Genomic DNA, 14,119 nt, shown 5'->3' with positions numbered 1-14,119 from the left:
GCAGTGTAAAGTGACAACTGCAATTAAAATGCTCGCTTCTCAATGGATGGGTGTCTAGTTTTGTCATGTAATGTTTATGGGCATTATTTTAGCAGGTTTATGCGGCTGTTTTATTTAGTTGTATTTTATGGTTTTAAATGGACAACCCTGTCTTGAACTCATGGGATAGGCTCCTTTGGACCCCAGGCTACAACACAGGAAAACCATAGCAACTACAACACAGTTAAGAAGATGAGTGGTTACTAAATATGGAGGGAAGAGGACAAAATAGCAGCTTTTATTTATTTATCTACTCCAAAACCTCTGGGGCAAAATATCACAGAAAAAAACCAGAAAATTAATATGAAAATGTAAAAAGTGGGGTTTATATAAAATGACCCTTTGTATTATTACTTTGCATTTATTGTATGAATTTGTAATGTTATGAGCCAACTTAAGTCTCAATCACTGGGAAAACTTGGAATAATAATAATTTTATCCTGCCCTTTTGTTTTTATGAGAAACTCAAGGTGGCTTATATAAAGCATTGTGAGGAGCCTGAAAAGACTGGGGCATGCTGGGAATTGTAGATCTTTTCTCCATCTAAAGTTGCATAGGATTGTGCTTTATGGGATTAAGGGTACAATCCTATGCCTCTTTAGATAGGAGTAAGTCCTACAACTTGCAACAACTGGCTAAAAATGCTGAGATCTGTAGGACCTTTTCCCATCTAAACAAGCACAGGATTGTGTCCCAACGAACATTTTTATCTGTGTTTTGCTAATGAACCACAAAGCGCAAAGATTCCGAACTAGAATTCCTGCAAATTTCCAGAAGAGCTAGAAACTTTCTTTAAACACACGCTTGATCCAGAGTCTCTGGACTTCACTGAAATAACAGGGATAGATTGTCCACATTTCACCTCTTTCTTGACTAACCACCTGTGATCATCTAATATGACCCTGAAACTGCTTTGAAAGAATTGATAGAGTCATGTGTTTGTTTGCAAACACAATTATGTTACCATCTGTCAGAGAAATGTAGTGAGATCCAAGCTCAAGGGTGTGTGCTACTTTTCTTTCTTTCACTTTTTAACAACTGGCATTTCATATTTTGTGATGCTGACAGCATATCACTGGTACCTTATTAGCGTGATTATATATGACAGTGGGAATTAAGTCTACCATTTTGATGGATTTAAGTTTTGCCAGCACTGCAAAAACTCATTCCCTCCCCCGGAGTATCCTGATCTTTCCTGCCATCTTAGGTTTCAGGGAGGGAAGAGGGAAAATGGGAAGAATTCCCAGAGTTGGTCTCTCCAGGAGATCCAAGGGAACTGTGCTCCAAGAAGGCTCTGTTTCTTTGTCTGCCAGGTAAGAACATAAGACTTAGCCTTAACATACGGATGAGAAAAGATACAGGAGACAGATTAGCATTTTCCCACGTAGTACGGCCTACTCCTTGAGCTGTGGTCACTTCCCATCTTGGCATGTGGCAGCTGCCACTGGAAGTCAACCAGTAGAACTCCTGCCTCACTGAGAAGCTTATGAAAATAGCTCTCAGATTTGTTACAGATCAGGGCATTTAAGCCCACTGAAGCAAACAGGAATGAGGCAGGTGAAATGTGCATATTCCTGGTTATCAATTGGATTTCAGATGGATGTAGGTCTGAACTTCAAGAGCCCTTTGTGAAAATCAAGCTGAGCCACCTGGCCAGAGGGACAGCACTTTCTCCCTCATTTGTCAAGCTGCTTGGTAAGATCTGCAGCTTCAGCTGGGCCTATGCCAACCAGGTTTGAATGGCAGAGCAAACTCAGGGGTAGCAATGCAAGCCTACAGCGAACTTGGTTTGTTGGGTTGGTTTCTTAGCCACAAAGAAGACACTCCAAGGGGGAGGGTGGTACTCGAGTCAAATAGCACGCTAGGTCCTGGTGGCTTAGCGTGTGGTGTGAACTCATTCCAAGTTTGTAAATGAAGTTTTATGTTCCATCTGGTTCAGGCTGGAGGACCCTCGAGTTTCTAGAAAAAGAAAAATAGCTTCTATGAGTCCACCCCTGGTGTACACCTTTGAACAGAGTAATGCTTGCAAAAGGATGGTTGTCACTTGGGGGGCAGTTTATTCCTATATGTAAAAGATTGTCAGAGGTAAAACACCAACTATTTCTTCTTTCCCCCGAGGGGGAACTGCTGCACCACTATGCAGAAGTGATGAATACAGCCATCTTTCAGACTCCTGCATTACACCCGTAACATGGCAGTTTGAAAAGAGCAATAAAAACAGAACAGTGGTCTTCATGTGCTATGTTTAAGAAGCATGGATAGTAAAAATGATAAATAATTATGTTAAAATTAGTCCTGCTTCTAACAACTTGAAAGTGGTGATAGCAGTGGAACACTTTGAAGTCCTGGAATTAATCCTGGGTGTGAGTCATGTTGAAATCCCTTTTCTTATGGCTGCAGAGCTTTTTAATATTGGGTGAATTCTGTCTTAAGAAACTAATAGAAATTCAGACAAGTTCTTGTAGGGTTGGCTGTAACGTGCCATTTTCCACTTACTGTATTGACTTGCTGTACACTCTCAGACATGTCTACTGAAAGGTCAGTCCCTTCGAGTTCCAGGAACTTCTTCCCAGGTACGTGGGTGAAGGATTGCAGGCTTCAAACGCGATGCTGCCCATACACTGGAGGCTTACAGACATCCTCTGCCTGGCAGAAGGAGTGCAGAGGTGAAGGTCAATTTGGTGCTCCTCCCACCTTGCTGCCTGTTGGTGTATTTATTAAAACATTATTATTTGACGCCTTGAACCGATGGACTTTTGCCTCAGTTTTTCGCAAGCACCGTCCAAGGTGCCTAACAACACTGGCAAACCAAAACACAGAACAGCACAAAAGACAAAAACGGCCAACTTGAAACTATATATGGGGATGCAGGGTGGGGGTTGGGGGAAGTGGGGTGGAGAAAGATCTGGTTTGAATTGGACTTTTTCCTTTTTGGCCAGGGTTGTACCCTGATGAAACCAAAGTACTGTAAACAAAGCAAGGTATTTACATTGTCTTTGAACATAAACTCTCTTCCTCCCTTCCAAAAAAATAAAAACAAAAACCATGTAAATAACTTCACAGGGCTGCCTCCTGAATGAAAATAGCTTAGTGGAGCTGCATGGCAAATTAAAACTTTCATGGGGATGAGGAAGGCAGAGGGTGTCTGATTTTTTAAAATGGAAATCATGGCAAATCCTACTTCGTTACAGAATGGGGAGGGATTAAACAATTGGAAAGCATTGGATTTGATTAGCAAGATGATCTTCCCAGCCCCAAAGCCTCTTGTGTTTTTCACTCAGTATTTTTTTGAAAAGCCTTTGCTCTTAGAGTGGCCAGATCATGCAAAAGAGAACTGGGCTCATGCCCTTTTCCGTAGAAGAGGGAAATCTAGCAGGTGCGGCAGTCCCGGTGCTGCTCAGACACCTCCTTCTAAGCAAATACTAAGGAAGGTTCAGGAGACTTCTTTTCTCCTGCATCTGGCATCTTCTCTGAACACTGTAAATAATTATTATGCAAAATCATTATCCTCATTAGTCATGGAAAACCAACACATCACTTTAAAAATGAGGAGAAAAATCTGGCATTGTACTTAAAGCAAGTTATTTTTTTAACAGTATTTGGGATTGATCATAGTTCAGTTGGAAGGGGAGGGGGCTGATCTTGGATTTTTTTTTGGCTACCCACCCTCCCTAGATGAGATAGGTCAATCCAAGCTACATTTTCCTAAGAGTAAGGGCGCTGTGCCCCTTTGTGTCCTGAGTAAGCATGGCAGCATGACTAGACTCCTAAAAATTTGCCTTGAGGGAAGTCCCATGGAAATCTATTAGATTTCGTTCTGAAGCAATACCAGGCTTGCTTTGTAAAAGCCATGCATAAGGGTGCAATCCTATACCTGTTCAATCAGGAAAAATAAAAAGAATATTCTGCAGATCCCAGAATTCCCAAGGCAGCCACACTTCCTAGGGAAGGCTGGAAATTGCAGGGCTTTTTGCCATCTAAGCATATGTAAGCTTGTCCACAAAGAAGGGCCTATTTTAGATTGAAGAGAAACTGTACTCCTGAAATCAGTGAACTACTTTCGGAGTAGATACGACTACACTGTGTGGCACTGGTTGAAAATGACATTCTTTCAGACAGTTACTTTGGGAAAAAATCCTCTTGATTCACGCTGAACTTCCTTCCCAGTAAGCATGCTCCGGGTTAATGTGCATCTCTCAGCCATCAAAATTGAGACTTAAAGGTGCTTACTTTTGGCTGGATCATCCCTCTGCAAGCTTTCCTGTTTCCATCCCACTTGTCAGAAAACAGCAGCTGAATCCAGAGTTTCTTCTAGCCAGTGAAATCCACATCAAGGTTACCTTAGAAAGCGGTTTTTTGTCCAAACATGTGCAGGATTGACCCTTTATGCACAACTTTACAAGGCAATAAATATATATTTTAGAAATAAATCTAGATGTAGCAATTCCGGCTCAATATGGAATGGTAAACTCCTGGTGGGCAGGGGCCTCATTTTGCCTAGCAAAATTGTCCAGCAATGGCAAACTTATTTTTTTACTTGGAGTAGTAGGAGTTCCAAAGCCTCTTTTGCTTGTCAGTCTTTTGATTGAAGTTCAACAGATGCCCTTCAGTTTGACAGCAGTTTGCTTCCTCAGTAATGTCTAAGATCCATAAAATTGGTGGGGGGATGTATTAACCTGTAACTTCCCCAGCCACATGAAAAGGGATCTTGTAGGTAAAGCATAAAAAATAAAATGAAAGCACTAAGAAACAGACATTCAGCAGGTGAAACTTCCCTGACCTTGCCCCATAGGTCTCCAAGATAGGAAAGATTTTGCCTGAAAGGTCTGGCAACTCCATCCAACCTCTGCCCCTGCAGTCAGGAAGGGTTGTCCCCTCCCCCATTTCGTTTCGCTTTTTGTTTCAAACCATTTACAAACTCAAAATGTTGTCTTTAAAAGGCAGGTGAACTCTCCCCTACCCTCCAGAGCCCCAGGCTATGGACCTACAAGTTCCTTATTGTAAAAGTTTGCAAGCTTTTTTTTTCTATCCCATAGAACAGGGTACAAATTCAACAGGTGAAGTTTTCTCTCTAGATTTACTGGATCTCCGTGCACCATAATGATAATAATATTAATTTAAAATGCACTCAGCCTCCCAACCTGGAAATGGTCCCAGAAAACGAATAATGAGAGTGATGGTGATGATAATATATGGAAACTTCAATGTAACTTGAAGTGCCTGATCCTGCCTCATCTTGGAAGATAAGCAAGGTTGGGCCTCGTTGAAATCTTGAAGGGTGACTTAAATATTGTGAACTGCTCAGAGAGCTTCAGCTACAAGTGAAATAGAAATGTTATTAATAAAGGTCGACAAGGAGTTTCTTATACAAGCAGCCGCGGTGCTTAGAGTGTTGGACCGGTATTCGAGAGTCCTGGGATCTTGTGCCCACTAGATCACTGGGTGACTTTGGGTCGGCCACTGCCTCTCAGCTCAACCTACCTCGCAGGGCTGTTGTTGCGAGGATAACCTAGAGAGGCAGGCGGGCCACGTAAGCGGCCTCGGCTTCCTTGCAGGAGGAAAAAAGCGCGGTACAAATACGATAAGAGAAACAGAGGGAGCGGATGGGCGTGGGGAGAGAACGGGCGGCCAGGTAGATAGTCATCAGCTCCAGCCCGCCACGAGGCTGCCAGACGCTGCGCCTCCGAGATTGCGAGCGAGCGAAGAATCAGAGCCAGCCAGAAAAACGAGGCCCGTCCTGCTGAGCCGCCGCGGGGAGGGAGCAGCGGCTCTGCGCAGGCGCCGGGCTCTTCGTCGCCGCGCGCTCAGGTAGAGCGCTTGGCCGGGACGCCGCCGCCGCCGCCGCCCCGGGTTCGAATCCCCGCACCTCGCCCGCCGCGGGTCCTGCGGGAAGGCCCGACCGACCGGGCGGCTTATGGCTCTGCTGGGGACGGTCGACTGGCAAGTAGGTCTTCCTTCCACAGTGCGCAGCCCGCGCGATGGGGGCGGCGCTGGGGGGAGCCGGGGCCGGAGCGGGGCTTTGCGCTTGGGTCTCGCGTGGGGGAGAGCGGGGTCCCTGCCGGCTGCGCCTGCTCCGGAGACGGAGTGGTTGGAGCTTTCCCTGCTGCGCGAAAGTCCGTCCGCCGCCGCTCGGCGAGACGCTGCCGCCGCCGCCGCCGGTCGCAGGGCACTGTTCCGAGGCGAGGGCGCCCAAACTTTCTTCCGACGCCGAAATCGCGTGGCGTTAGACCGAGCTTCTCTTCGATCCGTGCGCGCGCGCGCGTGTGCGGACAAGCGGCGGGCGGCCGGGCGCGCGCGCGGGGAGGCGAGCTTTCGATGCGACTGCAACTCCCATCATCCCCGCTGCACTGCCAGCCCGTTTCCAGCGCGTTTCTTCGTGGCATTTCAAGAGTTCTGGTTGCAGGGAGCGGAGGGGGGCTGCTGCTCGTGGAAGCCAGTCCCGGAGCCCTCGGCTGTGGCGCGGACCTTCTGCCGGCGCCTGGTCGGACTGGGAAGGAGCCGTCCCGCTGACAGCCTGGGCTGTGCGCTCGCGGTGCCGGGGGGAGCCGAGGCGCGGCGGGAGTGGAGGCGCGGCCGTGCTGGCGGCCTGCGTTCAGGGGGCTTTCGCCCAGCGAAGCCCTTGCGGGGGGATCCGGCTTCCCCCGAACTGGCGCTTCCTCCCTTTTTCGCCGGGGGACGTTACTGCCTCTTCCAGCGTCCCTGAACACGTGGCTGGTGCTGCTGGGCATTGTAATCCCGTGGGGACGGCAGCGGTTTGGGGAACGCCGCGGGGTTACAGCCTTCGGCAGAAATGCAAGCCGATCCGTTTGTGTCTGGGCAGGGGCGCCTCCTAAGTCTGTGCCCCCGATTCGATTAAGCCTGCGGGGGGTCTTGAAACTCCCCCATCCCCGCTAAAGGCCCCAAAGGAGCAAAATCTTGCTTTTTTATTGGGCTCGCCTCGCGGACTGTCGCTTGCTTCGCTGCATCTTCGGGTGGGTGAGGAAATTCTCGGAGTGCCGCAAACTCGCTGGAGCCCCAACTCTGCAAAGAGATGACAGCTCAGATCGGCCTGAAGCCAACGCACTCCGGTTTCAATGAATTGACGATCGGGCTGGGAAGCCACCCGAGAAACTGAATGTCCCCCCGCCGCGCCACTGCCGCGCTTCCTGCACAATCCCAGGGGAAGCGCCGCGGAGCACCTGGGCGATCCCGTGCAGACAGGTTTCCTGCGCAAATTCGATTTCTCGTTGTCAGTCCAACTTCTGAATCCGTGGGATCTGCTCCGAGAAGGAAAGAACCCCTTGCAGTCGAAGCAAGGACGAGCTGCTCTTGCTAAGAAAGTATCAGTTTTCTCTCTGCAGTTGGCGGGCGGGTTGCCCCCTTTTTCTGCTGCCCCCTTTCCTGCGTTTTCTAACAGCAGGCTGACGTCTAACTCTGAGTGGGTAAACCTCTAAATTTTCTAGCAGGGAGGGCAAAAAAGCTTGCCCTGTTGCAATCTCCGATGGACATGCATCTTCAGGCGTTAGCTCCGCTGAAGCTACTGTGACTTAGCATGGAGTACATATGAGAGGGGTCGCATATACTGTTTCTGTATGTCTGCCTGGTATGAAAAGCACGAAGGCAGTATGGGTGAAAAACGGGGCCACCCCCTTGTGAGCTGTCTTGCATTAGGGGAATTGGCAAGTTTTAGAGCTATACGGAGCTCCTCATTCGAGGTGAAGTCGAATAAGTCTCCGTAGGAGATCTCTTTGCCCGGGCTTTTGATTTTACTGTTGAGCACCTCTTTCCAAAGAGCAGAGAAGCCGAAACAGTCTTCAGAGTAAATCTGCTAAGTATGGGTCCCCATGTTGCAATTGAAGTGCAAATCCACTTCTTGCTTGAATCAGCAACCTTGCTACTGCTTTCACTACCACGGTCTTATCCCACCTTTTTCTTCCTGCAGAGAACACGAATGCTCCTCTTTCTTTTATCCATACATTTACCCTGCGAGGTAGGCTCGACTGAGAGGCCATGCCTGGCTCTAAGCCAGGCAGCACCCTTCAGGGCTGAGTGGAGAATTGAACCTGTATCTCCCTTGAACCCAGCACTCTATCCACTACACCACACTGCCATGTGCCACACCCTCACATCTCCCAAGATTTCACTATGCCAGTAAATTGCCCTTAGTTCTAGCAATGGCTAATCGAATTTTAATTCTCTCTCATTCCTTGGGTCTTCGACCTGTCGCCAAGACCCATGCTTCCTATAGAAGGATATTATGTAGAAATGAATGGGAATTATTTCCAGGAGTCCTATTAAGGGAGGTAAGGACTCGGTGCACCTCAGTATTTTAGGGTTAATCCTTAGGTGCACCTGTATTTCTAGCCAACTCACTACGTGTTACAATCAAGTGGCAGCCTGATCATCCACACCATCTCTCGGAAGTCCCAATGAGAGCAATGGTGCTTATTCCCAGCTAAATCCATGCAGAACTGCAGCCTAGGTGTGCATAGCAAAAGCAGAACTTTTTAAAAAAGCATACTGACTTCAGCTGTTTTCCAAAAGGACAGGGGACGAGGTGCTCTTAAAATCTGTGGGCACTGGTGCAAGGTGCAATGCTATTTGACTCCATGGGCATGCCTTAGGGCATCAGTGTGCAAGATTACAAGCTTCTACCCATTTATCTTGGAATAGACCCCACTGAATTCAATGGGATTACTTCTAAGTAGACATGTATCACTAACTAGAAAGCAGCCTTTGAGTTGCATGTCAGTCTAACGGAACTGAAGTCCCATTCATTTCAATGGGTCTACTCTAGTAGAACTTGAATTCGCAACTATCAGTAGAAACAACTTTATTGTGAATATATGTAACACTGCTCTTGATGAGAATAATGATCCCCCTACCCGCCCACTCCAGTTTCTTATATATAACTGTAAACAGACAGAAATGCAGACAGAAATTAATGGAATTTGCTCTTTTGTGGGACAGGGGCATTATTTTGTTTTTTATATACTGCTCCATTCACAGAAGATCTGGATAGTTTATAAAACTATACATATATTTAGGATGAAAGACCCCTAAGCAGCAATCACCCCCCCACACACACACACGTATATGTTAATTTAGTTAGTAATTGACTGACTGACACATTTAGAGCCAGCAGCATAATTGAAAGGGACCCCATGTGTTGGTCTGGACAAGTTATAAGCAACTATTTAAACAAAACTAATTTGAGGAGGAGGTATGGGAATCTTGAATCCTACTTGGGAAGGCATGAGGAATGCATTTGGGGGTCATTTTTATAATTGCTGTGCAAGCTTTGCAGCTCTTTATTTCTAGAGTCTTTCTGCTTCTTTCCAAGGTACAGAGAATGGCCTTTAAATTTGTATTCATTTAACCACCCATGCATGTTTTTAATACCGTAAGAAAGATTTCTATTCATACTCTCATTTTGCTCCTGAAAAAATTAATATTTCCTTAAACCGCTTGTAGCAAATGGACCGGGAGATTTTCTTGATTCCTACCAAACAGATGTGTTTAGGGTTAGAGCTGAAGTCTTAGGTGCGAGTCCCTTATACACTTACCCCCTTAAGAAGGTTTTATTGAATTCAGTGGGTATTTCTTGTGAATAGAAATTCATGAGCTGCATTTTAGGCTGCAATGTTGTACATATTTCCTTGGGAATAAGTTCTACTGACCTCAGAGGGGCCTACTTCAGAGTAGACTTCTATGATTGTACTGCAAGGTTTGGGAGTAAAGTCCCATTGAATAAAGTTGGATTTACTTCTGAGTAAAAACATAGGATTGGATTGCTAATATTAGATTTATAATAAAAAATCAAATCAGTTTTAAATATACTCTTAGCGTCTCAGGTAGATTTAATACACTTGTTCTGCCTGGTCACTCTGTCAATAAAGGGCAGGAAGCCCCAGAAATGTAAGACTGATTCTAAATCCATTTACTGTGGGGAATCATTCCCAGTGATTTTCATTTTTAGATAGTGTATGGTACCTTGGCTTTATGCATATACATCTTTAATATTTTTTGCTTTTGACAAAGAGAACATCTTCATTGTTAACCCAAGGCAACTCATGAAAATAAGTTGTATGCCAGTGTATTTTACTTTCAATTGGAGTTACTTCTCAGTTACTTCTCTACTTGGGGTACCAACCTTGCTTGAGATGTTTCATATGTGATGAAGGGAATATAATTCAAGTCAATTTTAAAAAGTGGGGGTTAATTTCCTTTGAATGTTTTAAGGAGACTCATTCTAGTATTTTAAACATTCAATTTTAATCAGAAACTTGAAGCTTAAAATGTCAACAAGGATGGATGGTTGATATTTTATCTGCCTGTTTCCGAAGAATCTGAAATGTCCAGATTATGGAAATGTCCTCTAAATAAGGGGCAACCATAATTTTACTCTACTGCATTAAGTTGCCTCTTTTCAGGTTTTGCCCTTTCTCAGTGTAGGCTTTTCTACAAGCATGATTTAATTTGACCTAAAACTAGTGACATTTGAAGAGAGAGAAATTAAGGTTTGTCACTCACAGGGGAACTGTAAAGGTGAACTGAGTCTTTTCTTATTGAAATGCCTGGTCTTAAAGACGCCAAGTGCTAGAGAGAGAGAGAGAGAGAGAGAAGTGGAGATAAACCTCACCTTTTTGTAGTAAATGCAGATTCTTTTGCCCCTCCTGGGCCCCATTCCAGGCTGTGATTCAGTACCTGCGTGCCAGATTGACAGATAAAGATAATGGCTCAGTGATTAGCATTCTCTCCTCCTTTCTTCTCCTCCTAGTGACATCCTTGTTGGGATTTTCACCTGGTCAGTTTCAAAGTGTGACCTATAGGGGGAGCTATTACCACCAACATTTGGCTAAAGTTCTCCTGGACCACTTCCACATAGGGCTCGAGGCATATCATTCCACCGACCGGAGGCAGGCAGACTTAAGGCTTCACTGGATATTTTTATTTTTGACATTTTCATTCTTCTTTTGTTTATCTGTCACTTTAACCAGATCCCTTGTGATCACCAGCCAGAGCCAGGTGCAAAATAGTGATGTGGGTGCTAGGAATTAAGGGAGCTGGTGCTCCTAAGATGAAGAGTTTTGTGATCAGAACCAGAACCAAGCCTGCTCGTTCTTCTAAAGGACTCCTGGTTTGTCTCCAAGCATATTTTTTCATCAGCCTAATTTTAAGGGGAAGGGAGAGGTGGGGGACATATTTTACCAGAAATCCTTGATAATCTGTTGCGAGTGACATCTGAAGTTCTGGTAGATTCCCATTTACCTTTTGCTTATAGTGACAACAATAAATCCATCAGTTTTGTTCCAGAGTTTCCACTAGGAGGCTTCCACGTGAAGGTCTAAGACAACAAAACCAAAGCCACCTTTTCTGAAAGAAACACTTTCTTTTTGGGGAAAAGTCAGGCACTTCCAGGAGCTCTGTACCCCACCTGAGAACACCCCCATAAATTCCTCATTTTTCTCTTTACCTGAGCCCAAAAGAGAGCAGCATCTAAGCAAGAAAAGACAGGAAGCAGAGTAAAGTGCCATGATGTCTTATGTATCCCTCTTCAAAATGAGGTCCTTTTGGTTCAGTGGGACTGGCTCCCAGGCAGTTGTGTACAGGAATACAGTAGAAGCCAAACCCCTTTTAAGTCTACAGTCCTAAACATTCGGAAAGAAAGCCCATTGAACACAATGGAATGTACTTCCAAGCAAACACATAAAATCACGCTAGAAATGCAGGAAACTGACTTGAGAAAAATCCATGTCTAAAGCACTGTTTTGTTTCAAAAAAGTGTTCGATGCTCGATCTGGGAAAGCTAAGCAATGTGAACTTAGATTTTGGATTACTCTAAATTTCTTCCAGGTGCTGACAGAAGCGTTAAAAATGCTTAAATACATGCCCTCTGAAGTTTTCGACCCCCTCCCCCAAGCAAATCCAAATCTGACTTTAAAGTTGTGGATGTCTACTCAGAAATAAGCTCCTTCAAATTTAATGAGGCTGACTTCTCCCGTAGTGTTTATGCAAGACAGCAGTTTTGATATGTACAACTTGGAAAGAACTCGTTCTGCTGGACTTCTCTCACAGGACGTGTGATTGCAGCCCGATTCCAGCCGTTTTCTCTCATAATCGAGCTTCGCTCATTTCAGTGGGAGTTGTTTCTAACTCAGTGTGCTTAGAATCAGGTGTGTTTTATATTGTCATTGTGCATCTGCGAAGAAGTCATTGAAACGGAAGGAGAGGAATGACAATACAGGGCAGCGAACACGTGGATTCTGAACACAGTGCTCCATTGAGTTTGGGGAGGGGGTCTTGTTTAAAAGTCTTGGCCTCTGAGAAGAGGACATGAATGAAGGGAAAACTCCTAGATGTCAAAAGCAAAATAAAACCTGTCATTCTTTTGCTATTTAATAATCCACCTGGAATGCTAGCTGCTCCAGAAAAGCAGCGTGCAATTCAAAATGCATAAATCTGAACACATTCCCTATTAGTGGCCCAAGAAATGGAAGGCAGCTTTTATTTTGGGTTACTGGAAAATGAGTCCCATTGAGTTTCAGAGCGCTTATTCCCACCTGAAGCTCTCCGCAAGAGCTGCAGCCTTTATCTCGTAGACCTTCACTGTTTCCAGGCTGCCTTGAGCTGGTAAAGTCTATATGACAAATCGTCCCTCCATCCTGGAAGGAGGCGCTTCAACTTGTGCTTGAGCGAAACCGAGTGAAGGTAAAGTGATGGCGTGGTGGAAAGGAGCTTCCCTCTGTTGCCAGAAAGTCATTTTCTGCCCGCGGTGGACAGAATGATGGTCCCCTTGATTTCAACTGGATGATTAAAGAACGCCTTTTAAAATCAACGGGTTTTTCCGCTGTCACCCCAGGTATTTCTGCGGCTGGGGAATTAGAAGACGCATTAGATTCTGTGCGTCTGCTTAGTGGATTACTGAATGTTAAGGCGCGTTTGGTTTTTATCCATCACTGTGGGACACGTTTATTTAAAAAGGAATACATTTTGTTATCAGTATTTTACCCTATCGCTTTCTCCATAAAGCTGTGGCGGATCCGGAGAAGGGTGTGGACGCAAACGAAACTTTAGAGACTTTTGTTCGCTAGCAATCTGAACTTCTTGATGTTTATTATTATGCTAAATCAATTTCGCCACCTAATCAACCCACGCCAAAATTGCTGGGTGGAGGCCCGTAAAGCTCGGGGAGCGATTGCACTCGCTTCAGTCTACGCTTGTGTAAAATTCAGTTGTGTGTGTGGCTTTCGGGGGTGTGGGGGTGGGGGTGGGGGTGGGGGTGGGGGTGGGCGGTTAGGCAATGAGATCCTGGAAAGGTCTACTTTGAAGTAAGTCCCATCGTGTTGAATGGGGCTTATTTCCAACGATTGCAGCCCAAAAAAATCTTGTAGCGTTCTAAACACTTTCAGGTGTACCGTGAGGTACATTTTCGTCCGCGACGGTTTTGTGTGACTACAGGTCTGTGATCTCGCAAGGTGCTATCTCCAGATCTCTTTGGGTTTGCGCGACGGGTCTGCCCCCCTTGGAATTAAACGTGCTTACATCATCTCATTCATGCAATCCAATGGGGTCGCGAGTGAAGAGTTCGGGGGGGGGCGCTTATTCCTATGGAAATGTGTCAAAAAATAAATAATTTGAAGGCTTTGGAATAGAGGGTTTTTTTCCTAGTCGATGCGTTTCGGCTTAAGACGTCCGCTTTGTTTGCAAAGCCATTCTTACGCGTATTTGCAAGAGAGAGACGGCGCTGAGTATTGGATCCCAAGAACAATCGCGCAGTCTTGGTTCCGGGGGAAAAATGGTCCTGTCACTGACAGAGCTGTCGGTCTTTAAGGTACTCTTAGCGGTGTTTGGACACACAGCCCCGAAGCTGCAATCTTATGCGTAGTTAACGAGGTATAAGCCCCGGTGAAAAGCAGGGCTTTTACACTCGAGTAAACGCAGGCGGCCTAACTGCACGAGATCGGGCAGCAAAATCGCTGTTATCCTGGGATTAAAATGTCAGCCGTTCCTAGACCACATTCCCGAAAATTAGGCTCAGGCCTTCCTCTCTCTCTCTGTCTTAAAAGAGAAGCCGAACGCGCAGGACTAGGAAAGCGGC

The sequence above is a fragment of the Varanus komodoensis genome, unplaced genomic scaffold (assembly GCF_004798865.1).
Source record: "Varanus komodoensis strain SLA01 unplaced genomic scaffold, ASM479886v1 scaffold8, whole genome shotgun sequence".
Taxonomy (NCBI): Eukaryota; Metazoa; Chordata; class Lepidosauria; order Squamata; family Varanidae; genus Varanus; species Varanus komodoensis.
This window is presented reverse-complemented; position numbering follows the sequence as displayed.